Here is a 17,165-nt window from a genome sequence, read left to right as displayed (position 1 = left end):
TGAGTCTCTTTTGAGGATGGGAGATAGTTTGTTTTCTGTCTCCGTTGAAAATAAGCCTGCAGAAATTGCTGAACTTACTGACGAGGGGATTTTGCAACCACCGCCTGGTCACCCCATTTCATCTGGCAATGATTCATGTGTGACAGAGAATATTTCTTCAATCGTTAAGCCTGCAGAAATTGCTGAACTTACTGATGGGGGGATTTCACAACCAGTGCCTGGTCACCCCATTTCATCCGGCGATGATTCATGTGTGAACGTTTCTCCTGCTGGCACATTAGACGATAATATTAGAATACTTTCGTTCCTCATTACGTAACCCTGTTAGTTTATCGAGCTGTCAACCTTCCATTGTTCTTGAGAGTGCGTTAGGTCGTATCGGGGTTTCGCTGTCTCAAATAGAGTCCACGTTGGACGAGTTTAGTCAAGGTCAAAGTGATGTCACATGAAAGCAGATTCGTCGTATTAAAGCTCATCTGCTTCATTACAGGAACCGTGTGTCTGATCTCCAGGTATTATTTGGTGATAGTATGGGCGATGATGTGAAAACCTTATTAGTTCTGTGGTCTAATAAAATTGAGTCTCTTTTGAGGATGGGAGATAGTTTGTTTTCTGTCTCCGTTGAAAATAAGCCTGCAGAAATTGCTGAACTTACTGACGAGGGAATTTTGCAACTACCGCCTGGTCACCCCATTTCATCCGGCGATGATTCATGTGTGACAGAGAATATTTTTTCAGTCGTTAATTTCACAAAGCTACCACATCCGCTGCAATTACTTATTAAAGGGATGAAATCTTATTCTATTGACTCTATCAAGCAAGTTATTGAGTTCCTGTGCACTCTAATTGAATTTCTTGAGCACAGTGCTGTATATGGTGTCAAAGATGATCTGATTTTTCAAATCATTTATCCGCATGCTTCGGGAAACTTAGCCAGTCGCATAGCTGTGGCCATGTCTGAACGTGATTCTCTTGGGGATTTCCATGCAAAACTATTACGTGAATGTATTCCTACCAGAGCACTATCATCTCTAATGCAGCAACATTTCTTTCGAGTACAACGAAGTAATGAATCACTCTTAGAGTATGTTAGAGACATTAAAATGTTTTCGAGAGTTTTCCGCTTTAAATATTCGGAAGGTGAGATTGTGAGTTCTATTTTTGAAGGTCTGATGCCCGAGTATAGGTCTTACTTGTCATTTTCATCAAGGCCTAATTTTTTGCTTGTGTTGCAGCAGAAGGAGTCAAATATGCAGACTCACTCTGTAATATCGATAGACCGTCATCTAGTAGCGCTTCTGTCCCTGTTTTGCCTTCTGTAGACAAAACACTACGTTTTCTGTTTAAATCGGCTGATCATGTACGAAATGCTTGTCCTCGGTGGCAGTTTTCTAAACCTAGCAGTAGTAACTCCGGTTCTCAGGCCGTAGAACGTAAGTGTTACGAGTGTGGGTCTAACACACATGTACGTCCTAATTGTCCTCTACTTCAACGAAATCGTACCCAATCATCTAGCGGTGATCGCGGCAACAGGAGTTGACTAGGAAAGCTATCATGTAACAGAGTGGCAGAAGGAGTGCCTGAGGCACTCGACGGTCATCCGCCGATGTTCATTCCTGAAACTGAAGGTTGTTCTGATCTTTTAAGTTTGTTTGAAAGCCGTTTGTTTGGGTCTCCTAGTAATTTGCGAGATTGGACTCGAGTAAAGGCCATTCATCGACCTTAACTGCCCTATTTGAATGTTAAACTAAACAAGGTACCCATGTCTGCCCTAGTTGATTCGGGGAGCATAGTTTCCTTAATTGATAAGGAACTTTATGAACTGTTAAAGAGCTCCAATAAGTTTAATAGACTAGAACCTGTGTCTTCTACGTATGTGACGGCGAATGGCAGGAAGGCTCACTAACCTCGGTCCACCTAGCTTCCTCTCTGGGCATGTTCCTGTTTCCCTAGGCCCTAATGCTTGCAGCTTCTCAGGCCCCATGAAGAAAAGAAGAAGAAGACTTGATTGATGAACAACGAAAGTACAAGAATGCAAAAAGTGGGGAGGGCAGAAAAGAGTACAGGTGATCAAAGAATGAAGTAAATAGAAAGCACAGGACAGCTGAGGAAGAATGGGTGAAGGAGAAGTGCTAGGATGTTCAAAGTTGTACGTTCTTAGGAAAAGTAAATGCTGCATACAGGGAAATCAAGGAAAGCTAAGTGTATGGATATTAAGAGCTCATTTAGAAAACCACTTCTGCAGAAAGAAGCCAAAGCAAAAAGATGGCAGGAGCATATCCAACAGTTATATAAAGGTAAAGGAGTAGATGGTATGGTTCTGGAACAAGAAGAGGCTGTTAATTGCTGATGAAATGGGAGACCCAGTTTTGAGGTCAGATTTGATAGAGCTTTGACAGACGTAACTTGGAACAAGACCCGTGGACTTGATGACATACCCTCAGAACTACTGACTGCCTTAAGAGAGATCAGCATGGTGAGGTTATTCCTTTAGTGTGTAAGATATATGATACAGGAGAAGTGCCATCTGATTTTAGACAGAATGTTGCTATACCTATTCCCAAGAAAGACGGTGCTGACAAGTGTGAAAACTAAGGCACCATTAGTTTAGTAGAATCTCACCCTGCAAGATTTTAACGCATATTATTTACAGAAGAATGGCAAGACAAATTGAAACTAAGTTGGGAGAAGATTGATTTGGCTTCAGAAGAAATGTAGGAACACGTGAAGCAATCCTGACTTTATGCCTGATCTTATGGGATCAAATTAAGAAGGACAAGCCCATGTACATGGCATTCATAAATCTAAAAAAGACATTTGATTATGTTGTTTCGACCAAGCTATTTAAAATTCTGAAGGTGATGGGATCAGATACAGAGAAACAAGAATTATCTACAATCTATATGAAAATCAGTCCGCAGTGATAAGAATCGAGGGCTTTTAAAAAGAAGCAGCAATCCAGAAAGGAAAGAGGCTAGGCTGTAGTTTGTCCTCCCTCCTTTTCAGCATTTATGTAGAACAGGAAGTGAAGTAAATCAAAGAGGAAATTGGAAAGGGAATCACAATTCAAGGAGAAGAAATTAAAACCTTGAGATTTGCTGATGATATTGTTATTTTATCTGAGCCTGCAGAAGATTTAGAGAAGTTGCTGAATGGTATGGACAGAGTCTTGGGGAAGGAGTACATGATGAAAATAAATAAGTCAAAAACAAAAGTAATGGAGTGCAGTCGAGCAAAGTGAGGTGATGCAGGAAGTATTTAGAAAATGAAGTCTTAAAGGAAGTGTTGAATATTGTTATTTAGGTAGTATAATAACTAACAATGGCAGAAGTAAAGAGGACATAAAATGCAGACTAGCACAGGCAAGGAAAGCCTTTCTGAAAAAAAAAAAAAAAAAAAAAAAAAAAAAATCTCACTTTGAACATTGATATGCAAATTAGAAAGATGTTTTTGAAGACTTTCGTCTGGAGCGTGGCATTGTATGGAAGTGAAACATGGACGATACCTAGCTCAGAAAGAAAGTGAATAGAAGCTTTCGAAATGTGGTGTTACAGGAGAATTGCTGAAGGTGAGATGGGTAGACCAAACCACGTAAGAAGATAATCAAATTGGTGAGAGGAGATCATTTTGGCTAAATTTCATAAGCAATGATTTTCATGATGATCCGTATGGAAAAACAATTACAATTAAGCTAAAAAGGTTCCACCTATTCAATACTTTATTAGTAATGTAAAGGCTAAAACATTCTGGGACTAGTTTCAACCTCCAATGAGGTCATCTTTAGCAAAGAAAACTAAAAATCGGCAAAACATGAAAATATACAATGAAGGAGTATTAACACGCGAGAGGTCGCACCCGTTTTAGAATGCGAGAGGTCGCGTGAAGGCAAATTGCTCACGCTTAATATTCTAATGAGCTGCTATTTTCCTTTTGCAGTGAATGCTCTGATAAAAATATAATTATGTACCCTGTTTAACTGCCTTTCAACTAGTACTAACATAATTACCCAGTAACAATATTTTCTCAATGTAAAAGATTAATTATTTTCTCAATGTAAAAAATTAATGAAATGTTTTTGCCAAATTTGGTAATATTATGTGAGCTTTTAAAGAACGTGAGAGGCCGCACGTGAGCAAATTGCCTCAACGTTTGCATTTGTACATTTCAATGAATGATTTGGCCGCAATTCAAGTAAAACTACAGCACAACACTTGACTGAAAGCCAACATAAACCTCATGAACTTTACTTAAGAAACTTTCTTGGAAATGCAGTCATGTAAGAATACACTACGCGAGGGGTCACTTGAAGGCAATTTGCTGCGGCAGATGCAAGAGTGAAAGAAAACTTAAACTACTCCGGAACACAGCAGGCAATATACTGACGATAATCAATGTCAGGTGGGAGAGAGGGAGGGGAGGGATGAAACGAGCGCCCTAAGCCCTACAGCGACTAGCAACGAAATTATTTAAAAAATATTTAAAAGTGCGGCAAATTGCCGCAGGTGCGACCTCTCGCGTGTTAAAATAAAGTTCTATTATACAACATGTGGATTAAAATTCACAGTCTTGATTACTACTCATCATCGAGTTAAAAATCACATCAAGGTTTTGTTCTAAAGTGTTGATTAAAGTTTCACCATCTGTCATTTAACAAGTGTGTTATTGTGGTTTCTGTCACGGCATCGGTAACACATCTTGGACTTCATAATTAAGGGAAAATTTGTTAATTTGATTTTAACTGGAAAGCAACTCTACCACTTCTTATGTACTTCTGTCAATTATACCGAGATGCCCCTAATGGAATATTTATATGGTTTTACTGTATTCAATTGATTAACAATAAAATACCATAAGTTATGTACTGTGATGCATCCCATAAGTTCAATCCCTCGTCCACATCGTGGGAGGTGGGCAACGACATAAAGTAGGGCATTGCCTGTAGGGGTGATGTACTGTGGGGACTGTACATGCCCCAGGACTGCTACGGTAGCTGTGAAGGCCCTTCAGGAACACTGAAAAGTGACGGCTAACGGGTCCCTGGTGAAGTCCTCAGTGGCAGATCCGGCGGAGAAGTAGACCTTTTGGGACGGCAAATTTGGTAGACGGCACAACAATCTTCCTGTGGGGTTAAAGAAATAGGGGGAAACCACTGCCTTGTGGTGAAGAGGAATCTTCAAAGGCTAAGGAAGACAACCCCTACAGAAAACGGCAGGCTTGAAGGCTCAGGTGGCAGCCCTACCACCATGCTCAGGTGCTGTGGGCTAATAAATAGCACATCTTACATCCACTTATTAAAGAAACTGAAGTGAAACAAAACCAGATGGATACCTCGATGATGAACTTTGGCCCAAAATGGAAAATGAGAATTGGTTGTTGGAATGTTAGAACTTTGACAGAGGAAGGTAAACTAAAGCAGGTTGAGAAAGAAATGCAAAATTATGGCTTGGAAATTCTTGGCTTAAGTGAAGTGAGGTGGTGCAATTTTGGAGAGATTTTGGTGCAAAATGGGAACACATTTATTTATTCTGGTCTGAGGAGGATACTGAATGGAGAAATGGAGTAGGTATGTTGATAAGTAGGACATCCAAGAACAGTTTAATTGGATGGAGTCATGGAGTCCCATCTCAGACAGAATTATAACAGCTAGACTTCAAGGTAATATTCAAGATATAACAATATGTATATAAAATAAATAAGTTAATATTTTAATGAAATTAACAGCTTATATGATAGAAGAATTCTTCTGCTTTAAAATAGTACATATTACAACTACATTGAAATAAATATATTTTTTACCTCAGAGAAAAAAAAGATATTGTTATTATTATGGGTGATATGAATGCAAAAATTGGATCAATTAATGTGATAGGGAAACATGGCTTAGATGAAATGAATGATAATGGAGAGAGATTTGTAAATTTGTGTGCCAGCCAGGAAATGGTGACTGGAGGGACAATCATTCCTCACAAAAGGTGTCATAAGGTTATCTGGGTATCACCAGATCACAAAATAGAATATCAGATTTACCCTGTAGCTATTAGTAATAAATTCAGAAAATCATTGACAGATGTGAGGAACAGAAGAGGAGCTGATGTTGGTAGTGATCATCATCTAGTAGTAGCCGAGTTTAAGTTGAAAATAAAGGCTGCATCGAAGAAGTTTGCAACTAGAAAAAAGAGGTTCAGAATACAAAGGTTAAACAATGAAAAGAGGAGGAAAGAATTTAATCTGGATTTGAAAAATCTGTTTGAAGTCCTTTCAAATCTCAAATAAGAGGAAGAGTTGAGTGTGGAAAGAAGTTGGGAAAAAGTTAAGAACACTTATATACAAATGTGTGAAAAAGTAATTAGTTATAGGAGCTATCAACAGAAAGACTGGATGTCTGAGGACACATGGAACTTAATTGAATAATGAAAAGAGGCTAAAGCTCTAGTAAATCAAAGCAGAACAAGACAGCAGAAATCAGAAGCCCAAAGGAAATATTCGTAAATTTGCAAAATGGTTAAAAGGAGTGTGAGAAGCTATAAAAGAAGATGGATTGACCAGCAGGCACAAATTGCTGAGAAGAAGGGTGATATGAAACAACTCTATAATATTACAAGGAAATTGTCAAGAGGAGGTTATAGGAAGAGTAAATCAGTGAGAGATAAGCAAGGAAATATGTTATTATCACAAGAAGAACAATTGAGAAGATTGCATGAGTATTTTTCAGAAATTTTAAACAAAGATGATGGAAATGAGCAGGAAATGCAAGAAGTAAATGAAGGCTTAGATAGTGAATACTCAAGAATAAAGCTAGATCCCCCAACAAGGCATGAGGTTAGATCAGCATTGAAACAATTAAAGAATGGTAAACCAGCAAGTATAGATAATATTGATCCAGAAATACTAAAGTGGATGAAGAAGCCAACATTAATTTGCTCCTACCATTATTGGGGAAAATATGGAAAGAAGAGAGAATTCCATCTGATTGGAAAGAGGGTTTGATTGTGAAACTTTCCAAAAAAGGTAAACACCACAGTGTGTAAGAATTGGAGGGGAATAACACTACCGATCATACCAAGTAAAATTCTCTCTAGAATAATTCTAAACAGAGTAAAGGACTTAATTGAGCAGCGTCTTTGAAAAGAACAAGTTGGTTTCCGTAGACAGCGCAGCTGTGTTGATCTAATAAATATGCTAAGAATAATTCTAGAGCAGAGTAATGAATGGCAGGTTACATTGTACTTGACATTCATAGACTTCGAAAGAGCATTTGATTCAGTAAGTGGAATACCGTAATGTGGAATACCTTGGTGAAATATGGAGTACCGCATAAGATTTTGAATCTCATAAAGGAAATGTGTGAGGAAAAGCTCACAGATTATGTGAATGTCATAAGTGGAGTTCGTCAAGGATGCATTCTTTCACCAACAGTCTTTTTAGTGGTGCTCGATAATGTCATGAGAAAAATGTTGGGTAGAAGGAGAAAAGGAATACAATGGGGAATGGGGGAAAGACTGGAAGATTTAGAATTTGCAAATGATTTTTGTCTTTTCTCTTCAAGAATTAGTGATATGAAACACAAGTTAGAAGGATTACGGAAGGAAGCAGAGGCTACAGGACTCAATATAAATGTTGTTAAGACCAAGGAAACGAGAGTAAATGCTAAAATTGATGAAAGAATGTTTGTGTGCAGGGCAAAAGATTGAAGAGGTTAAAATATTTACCTACTTGGGAAGTGTAGTAACAAGAGAAGGAGGTGCGGAAGAGGATGTGAGAGCCAGAATAAGAGAAGCATATGGAACCTTCATGCAGCTGTATGCAGTGTGGAAGAATAACAACATTTCAAGGAAAACGAAAATAAAAATTTTCAATACAAGTGTTAAATCAGTCCATCTATATGCTTGTGAAACTTGGAAGGTTACACGAACTACCACTAATCACTTGCAGACATTTATAAACCATTGCTTATGACGCATCATAAATGTAAGATGGCCTGAAATTATATCCAATGATGAGCTATGTATGTATGTTCAGTCCGTCAGCGACGCCGCTGGTGGGGTCCTCGGCAGCTCTACCATCAGCTGTCATAGATGGCCTAGGCATCACTGAAGAGGCGTACTAGGGAAATGAGGAGTGAGGTAGTTTCCAGTTGCTTTCCTCACCGAGCCAGAGTTGCTATTATATATCAGTCCACCAAACCCACTAAAATTCATATACCAACTGACCCTATGAACATCTTCACACCATTCATAGCAGGGACTGGCTGCATAAGGATCAAAATTACTAGCATCGCCCATACCTCAGTCACTTTCATATTGTCAAAGCCAAGGATAAGACAGAGACAGATCTATGAAAGTAACAAAATTGCTCTAGCCTATGCCAGAAGACATAGTGCACTGTAAACACTAGGTCCTGCCAGCAAAGGCATGACGAGCTATGAAGAACAGCAAATAAAGTTCTAGTCGCAGTGGAAATCAGGAGGAGGAAATGGAAATGGATAGGTCATACTTTGAGAAAGCTAGCAGGATCCATAGAACACACAGAATTCACATGGAATCCGCAAGGGGCACGGAGGAGAGGTTGTCGTACGAAGACCTGGAGGAGGACTGTAGAGAAGGAGGCTCTGAAGTAGGGAAGACTTGGAAGGAAGTTAAAGCATTGCCAAGTCAGCGATCACAATAGAGACATTTCACAGATGCCCTATGTTCCAGTGGGAATGAGAGGAATGAACTAACTAATGTACTATGATGCAACCTTTCATTTGTGTGATTCAGTCCCAGCAATTTCAGCCACAAGCCTAAGATGAATGGACTGCTTAAATGGCACCACTTTAGAAAGCCTGCAGCCTTGTAACTTAGATATTGTTGTAATTTCTATTGTTGTTTGAGTATAACTTTACTTGCTCTGCACTCTTACAAAGTTTGTGTTGAAACTCTGATTGATGTGCTAAATTATATAGCACATTCTCTACATTGAATATAAAATTAGCTTCATGTTGTGTGCACCTGGTGATCATGGGAAAATAAATGGTTAAATGAGATATGATCATCTTATGCTGACCATTAATGTAAAAAAAGTTAATTATGATGAAATCCCCATTTTTGAAGATTGCCAACTTTGTTTCAAACTTCTGTAACAGTGCTGAGTGAGTTACTATGTTTTTCCATCCTCAACGTGAATTGATGACCGTGAGTAGTTGCAGCCAGTATCCAGTATTCGGGAGATAGTGGGTTTGAACCCCACTGTCGGCAGCCCTGAAGATGGTTTTCCATGGTTTCCCATTTTCACACCAAGCAAATGCTGGGGCTGTACCTCAATTAAGGCCACGGCCACTTCCCTCCCACTCCTAGCCCTTTCCTGTCCCATCGTCATCAATGACCTATCTGTGTCGGTGCGACATAAAGCAACTTGCAAAAAAAAAAAATTTTAAAAAATGAGTAGTTGCTCGATTAGTTTTGTAGATACAGTTGCTTAACTCATATTCTCAAAACACCTCACTAATAACATATGCTTTTGTTTTTGTTTCATTCTAGCTCCTGTGGAGCTTTCCAGAATAGATGACCAGACTTTACACCTTAAGCAGATCTGCACGAAAACCTAGGCATGTACAATATTGGTGAGTATGATACTTCAAAACTATCCATGTGTTTGAGACTTCATTGATTCCTGGATCAACTCTCTTTGAGGACCAGTGCTATTCTTTAGTACTAGCATTTTACTTTTGTTGAGTAAAGCAGAAGAAGCTTCAATGTTTTAGAATATAAAATCAGTTTAGGCATTGTAGTGTGTGATCAGGAATCAAGTGTAAGCACATTCTCTACTTTAAATGTTGCCATATGTAACATGCTATGCCAATCATCCATTCTTGTATACACAGATGAAGTATTTTACCATATTTATAACATAATATATAGGCTATCATAGATGTTCAATATTCTCACAAACCCTGTGCTTGGGGGCACAGATGAAGAACAAAACCATGGTACCCCCTGCCTTTTGTAATAGGCGTCTGAACGGGGTGACAGCGCGGAAATTGATTGTGGCTTTGGAACCATGAATTGTACCTCCTTTAGATGGAAGGGTCTGAATACATCCACAGGTGATTCCTGCCTGTCATAGAAGGTGACTAAAAAAGTTATGTGGCCATCGGTCTCCCCCCCCTTCCTTTTCTTTTCTTTGAGGGTTCATTGTAGACAGATAAAAATTTGATGTGCATGGTGCTTGGGGAAGGGCCTCTTACATGTGCAACTATGCTTGAAAGCCCAGACGGTATCTGCAACCCATTGGATGGGAACGCCATGTACCCGGCAGTAATATCTGCCTGACAACGCAGGTCCCTGCACAGCCGAATGCCAGAGCATATTACTATCAATTTATTTTTTATTTATTTATTCTTATCAGTGCTCTGTATATGCTACAGGGTAGATGCTCTTGTGGGTAGTTTGGAGGAAGGGAGTCATGTGCTCAGTTAGCTATCTACTGCATTTCTTAGGCCCTCTATGTTCCATGTCAAGCATGTAATTGTAGTTAACTGCTATTCTCTATCTGTAATTCTCCACTCATTTGGGTTTTCCATTACTTGTTGCAAAAACTGCTCCTGCTTGCTTAGATAGATGAAAATTCTACCGTCACACTAAGACGCACTTCGGCTAAAATTGATGTTTGTTGACTTCTTCATAGCGGTTGAAAGGTAGACCAACCTTAAAAGCCTTAAAAATGAATGCCCTTTTAGTTTCCAACTGCTCACAGTAGATACTGTTATCAAATTGGTTTTCCCTTAGGAATGAAGCTACAGTGTCCTTTCCTGTTGATTGATGTATAACTTACCCACGTAAAACCATGCAGTACATGCTCCCGCTTTCAATATACATGTTTTAGTTGGGTGTGCCCCTTGTATACCATTGCTTCTTTTAGATTTTGACCCTCTCCCTACTTTTGTCCATGATCCTGGGTCACACTCTGTCTGTTCGGTGCCGTTGCAAGCACCTGGCTGTTGTTTCGTGTCTTCAAGCTGTATAGTTTTAAAGGGTAAAGGCTCATCCCTGATAATTATGCGTCCTTTTCTGTCTCTATTCTTATGTTCTTGTTTTTTTTTTTTTTTTTTTTAACAGCATCCTTGTTTTTCCCTGCTATTGCTAATGGACTGTCAGTCTTGTTCCTCCAGGCTTACTTCTGTCCTCTCGTCTCTTTGTGAGTTTTTCATAACTCTAACTCTGTCATCTGCCTTTAAAGTTGAAACTTCTGCTTCATGCGTCTTTCGTCTAATTTTTTTTTTGCTAATTGCTTTACGTCGCACCGACACAGATAGGTCTTATGGCGACGATGGGACAGGGAAGGGCTAGGAGTGGGAAGGAAGCGGCCGTGGCCTTAATTAAGGTACAGCCCCAGCATTTGCCTGGTGTGAAAATGGGAAACCACGGAAAACCATCTTCAGGGCTGCCGACAGTGGGATTCGAACCTACTATCTCCCGAATACTGGATACTGGCCGCACTTAAGCGACTGCAGCTATCGAGCTCGGTCTTTCGTCTAATTTGAGTACCCGATGCAATAACAGCAGTCATCTCTTTTATGGATGATAATTTTCCCATTATGTGTCTGGCTCCATGGCTAAATGGTCAGCGCGCTGGCCTTTGGTCACAGGGGTACCAGGTTCGATTCCCGGCAGGGTCGGGAATTTTAACCATCATTGGTTAATTTCGTTCGTACGGGGGCTCATCATGATGCGCAGGTCGCCTATGGGAATCAAATCAAAAGACCTGCACCTGGTGAGTCAAACATGTCCTCGGACACTCCCGGCACTAAAAGCCATATGCCACTTCATTTCATTGCCCATTATGTTCTCCTGCTTCCTTATGGCATCTTCATTTACTGTCGCTAAAGAAGGCTTAATGTCCACAAAGTATTTCCTTCTTTCATCTGCCCATCCAGACTGCCATTCTGTAAATAACTGTTTCCAGGTAATGCAAAACCATGACAGATTTTTCTTTGCACAGCCAAGAGCATTCATTTCTCCCACTGTGATACCAGCACACTCATTGTGATACCAGTTAGAACAAGGACCATCACATCCTACTCCATTACTTACAATTTCCATGTAACAGGAAGGGCAGTTACATGTTCTCTGTGAATCTTGTGTTCCACTGTTATTACTTGTTTCTCTGTAGAGGTGACATGTAACTCCTCTTTTGTAACGTCTATGGATTATATACTTCTAACCGTAAAAACGATTTCTAATGTTTTATTTACGATAAATGCCAAACCACTTAAGAACTCCTAATTGCTTCTAATACACTGACTGACAGAGCAAATGCAACACCAAGGAGGAGTGGTTCGAAAGGGATGAAAGTTGGGGAAAAAACAGAGTCGGCACGGAAGAATAATTGATGTTTATTTCAAACCGATATGCAGGTTACACAATGCGCACTGCATCGACTCAGTAGGATGTAGGACCACCGCAAGCGGCGATGCACGCAGAAACACGTCGAGGTACAGAGTCAATTAGAGTGCGGATGGTGTCCTGAGGGATGGTTCTCCATTCTCTGTCAACCATTTGCCACAGCTGGTCGTCCGTACGAGGCTGGGGCAGAGTTTGCAAACGGCGTCCAATGAGATCCCACACGTGTTCGATTGGTGAGAGATCCGGAGAGTACGCTGGCCACGGAAGCATCTGTACACCTCGTAGAGCCTGTTGGGAGATGCGAGCAGTGTGTGGGCGGGCATTATCCTGCTGAAACAGAGCATTGGGCAGCCCCTGAAGGTACGGGAGTGCCACCGGTCGCAGCACATGCTGCACATAGCGGTGGGCATTTAGCGTGCCTTGAATACGCACTAGAGGTGACGTGGAATCATACGCAATAGCGCCCCAAACCATGATGCCGCGTTGTCTAGCGGTAGGGCGCTCCACAGTTACTGCCGGATTTGACCTTTCTCCACGCCGACGCCACACTCGTCTGCGGTGACTATCACTGACAGAACAGAAGCGTGACTCATCGGAAAACACGACGTTCCGCCATTCCCTCATCCAAGTCGCTCTAGCCCGGCACCATGCCAGGCGTGCACGTCTATGCTGTGGAGTCAATGGTAGTCTTCTGAGCGGACGCCGGGAGTGCAGGCCTCCTTCAACCAATCGACGGGAAATTGTTCTGGTCGATATTGGAACAGCCAGGGTGTCTTGCACATGCTGAAGAATGGCGGTTGACGTGGCGTGCGGGGCTGCCACCGCTTGGCGGCGGATGCGCCGATCCTCACGTGCTGATGTCCCTCGGGCTGCGCCTGGACCCCTCGCACGTGCCACATGTCCCTGCGCCAACCATCTTCGCCACAGGCGCTGCACCGTGGACACATCCCTATGGGTATCGGCTGCGATTTGACGAAGCGACCAACCTGCCCTTCTCAGCCCGATCACCATACCCCTCGTAAAGTCGTCTGTCTGCTGGAAATGCCTCCGTTGACGGTGGCCTGGCATTCTTAGCTGTACACGTGTCCTGTGGCACACGACAACACGTTCTACAATGACTGTCGGCTGAGAAATCACGGTACGAAGTGGGCCATTCGCCAACGCCGTGTCCCATTTATCGTTCGCTACGTGCGCAGCACAGCGGCGCATTTCACATCATGAGCATACCTCAGTGACGTCAGTCTACCCTGCAATTGGCATAAAGTTCTGACCATTCCTTCTTGGTGTTGCATTTGCTCTGTCAGTCAGTGTACTTATATAGGGTATTTGAACTTGTGTGCTGTTGAACTTTCAGGCCAGCCATATGAATTGTGTCATTCCATTTAAATATATGGAGTTAGTATCAATATCTAGGTTATTAATCACCCCTTGAGAATACGTAGCACATTATTTTACAAGCCCCTAGGTATCATTTACGAATATGGAAACAGAATACCGATATCTTTAATGGTTTAGACGTTATTTCCATGTAACATCTTAGGTGAATAACTTTATATATGACTGTTGCTATTCCAGACCCTTCACAAAAGTTCATAATATTATCTACCATTAATAAGCGTCACTTGGTTCAGGGATTTTAACATTAAATTGGAGCAACATTTAACACGAAAAGTATAGACTGCTAATCTGATGGCCACCTTTGAATCTACTTATTGGTAAATTATTCCAATCCCTAACTGCTCTTCCTATAAAGAATTAATTACCGCAGTTTGTCTTCTTGAATTCCAATTTTATCTTCATATTGTGATATTTCCAACCTTTAAATTCACTGCTGAAACTTATTCATCTACTAATGTCATTCCATTCCATCTCTCCGCTGACACCTCGGAACATACCACTTATAATACCAGTATAGTTGGTCCGTTATTGGACATTATACATTTTCCAGCTAACTCATTCCTGGTTGCCAGCGTTTGCCCCAGTGTGCTAAGTTAATGGTTTAGACATTAGTGTGCTAAGTTAGCACACTGGGGCAAAGCGCTGGCAACCAGGAATGAGTTAGCTGAAAAAATTTATGATATCCAATAACGGACCAACTATATTGGTATTATATTCATTCAGGGCATATATTTCAGATTTCCTATGGGAATCAACATCTATATCAACATACCACTTAGCCGAGCAGCTCATCACCTTTCTTCCAAGTCTTCCCAGCCCAAACTTGCAACATTTTCATAACGCTGCTCTTTTGTCGGAAATCACCCAGAACAAATTGAGCTGCCCTTCTATGGATATTTTCCAGTTCTCGAATAATCAAGTAATCCTGGTAATAGTCTCATTAACTGGAACCATACTCTAGTTGGGGGTCTTACCAGAGACTTATATGCCCCCTCCTTTACAACCTTACTACAATCCTTAAATATCCTCATAACCATGTGAAGAGATCTGTAACCTTTATTTGCAATCCCGTTAATGTGATTACCCCAGTGAAGATTTTTCATTATATTAACACCTAGGATCTTCCACCTGAGTAATTAAAATGGTGAAGACTTTTCATATTAGTGAAACTTACAACCTGACCTTTAACCGTGTTTATCATCATGCCATTGCCTACTGTCCATCTTACAACATTGTTGAGGTCTTTTTGCAGTTACTCACAATCTTGTAACTTATTTATTACTCTATACAGTATAACATCATTTGCAAAAAGCCTTATCTCTGATTCCAGTTCTTTTCTCTTATCATTTATATATAAGAAAACATAAAGTCCTGATAATACCGCCTTGAGTAATTCGCCTCTTACTGATCACTCTAGTTCTATGAGCTCTGTTTTGCAGAAATATAACCACCCACTCAATCACTCTTTCGTCTAGTCCAATTGCACTCATTTTTGTCAGTAGTTTCCCATGATCTACCCCAAAGGTGCTCATGCTGGGCATTTTGTCCCAGGGACACACAGCTCTGTAAGCGGGCAGGCAGGCAATGAGTGTATGCTATTCAGCCACAGTGACATAGTGGTTACGTCACAGGCCTTGAAGGTTGAGTGACGTTCTCCCAGTCATGCTCAATCTCTGCGGCAATGCCCAAGTTTAAAAATGAAGGAAGAAGTTAATTAAAGAAAGAGGGCAGAAATCCACTTTATTTTCAAATTACCGAGCTCGATAGCTGCAGTCGTTTAAGTGCAGCCAGTATCCAGTATTCGGGAGATAGTAGGTTCGAACCCCACTGTCGGCAGCCCTGAAAATGGTTTTCCGTGGTTTCCCATTTTCACAGCAGGCAAATGCTGGAGCTGTACCTCAATTAAGGCCACGGCCGCTTCCTTCCCACTCCTAGCCCTTTCCTGTCCCATCGTCGCCGTAAGACCTATCTGTGTCGGTGCGACGTAAAAAAATCTAATATATAAGTAATAATAATAACAACGTAAACGTTTCACCTTTTCAATACTAAAATATATTCACAAAATTATAAATTACACGGTACTAGTTTCGACCCATCTAGGGGTCGGTACTAGTTTCGACCCATCTAGGGGTCGAAACTAGTACCGTGTAATTTATAATTTTGTGAATATATTTTAGTATTGAAAAGGTGGAAACGTTTACGTTGTTATTATTATTACTTATATATTATTCTCAGTTTAATACGGACCAAAAACATGAAATTCATAACCATTAATAAAAAAAATCTAGCAAAAAAAAATTTTAAATTACGTTCTACGAAATGAGTTAGGGGATTTTTGTTCATTGCTGTTTACGTATTTTGACCGGATACAATAAAGACATAGAGATTAGCAGGAGGGTACAGCAGAGTAATGCATTCCACCAAAGAGTAAGAAAACTTGTTTGGAGCAAAGAAGTACCAAGGAAAAGTAAAGAGACAGTGTACAAAATGTACTATGTACCCTTATGCAGCTGAAGCTTGGATTTTGACTAGCAGGCAAGAGAGAATTCAAGCCAGTGAGATGAAATTCCTAAGAAGTATGATAGGAAAGACAAGGAAAGACAGAGTGAGAAATGAAGATATTAGGAAGGAAGTTGGGATAGGAAAGCTAAATGAGAGAGTCGAAAAGAATAAACTAAGGTGGTTTGGACATGTAAAGGGAATGGAGGACAATAGAATTCCAAGACAGATGCTGGAGGCAAAGTAAGAGGGCAGGAGAGCAAGAAGAAGACTGATAACAAGGTGGATTGAATCAGTGAGGAGCGGCATAAGAAGACGAAATTTAGACTGGGACAAGATTGTGGAAGAGGAATGGTGGAAGGAAAGAGGAAGATGGAGAAGTGCCATAAATACCCCGACCCGGCAGGAGCTGGATAAGGGGAAATGATGATGATGATGACAATAAAGAGTAGGTCTACAACCTCAAATATATTTGTACTAAACATAATGAATTGCATTTTTCATTATTCTGTTTTTAGAAACATTTCTGATATAGTACAGAGTTAAGGTGGATAAGCTGTGGCTTCTGGTTGCTTGGGCTTAAATTATCTGATAAACTCACCAACAATACATTTTATTAATAAATCAAGCAGATAAATTGTTCCACCTAATTTTTTATTTTGTCTTTGGCAAATTTAATTTACAAATAGTACGTGTTTCATTTAGACTGACTAAACATCATCAGCTACACTTTTGGTTTTGATAGAAATTCATAAAAGTACAGAGACATATTATTTCATGTGAATCTTAAAACAATCTCTAACATATTAAAGAATTTTTTAGTTTAAATCTTTAAAAAGTAAAGCTCTTTTCAGGCACATCCCCATTGGAGGTAAGCTGCATGTA

The 17,165-nt window shown here is 40.4% G+C and overlaps 1 long non-coding RNA gene across 1 annotated transcript in view; it reads left to right on the top strand.

The window, feature by feature from the left end:
* The window catches only part of LOC137501216 (uncharacterized), a 51,551-nt gene that overhangs the window by 21,867 nt on the left and 12,519 nt on the right, over positions 1-17,165 (top strand). Inside the window, exon 2 of the long non-coding RNA XR_011018427.1 lies at positions 9,519-9,601. This is a non-coding gene — a long non-coding RNA (uncharacterized lncRNA). The remainder of the gene's footprint in view (positions 1-9,518; positions 9,602-17,165) is intronic.

Source organism: Anabrus simplex, chromosome 6 (assembly GCF_040414725.1).
Source record: "Anabrus simplex isolate iqAnaSimp1 chromosome 6, ASM4041472v1, whole genome shotgun sequence".
NCBI classification, from domain to species: Eukaryota; Metazoa; Arthropoda; class Insecta; order Orthoptera; family Tettigoniidae; genus Anabrus; species Anabrus simplex.
Note: the sequence above shows the minus strand (reverse complement) of the source record. Positions and strands in the feature narration are given on the sequence as shown.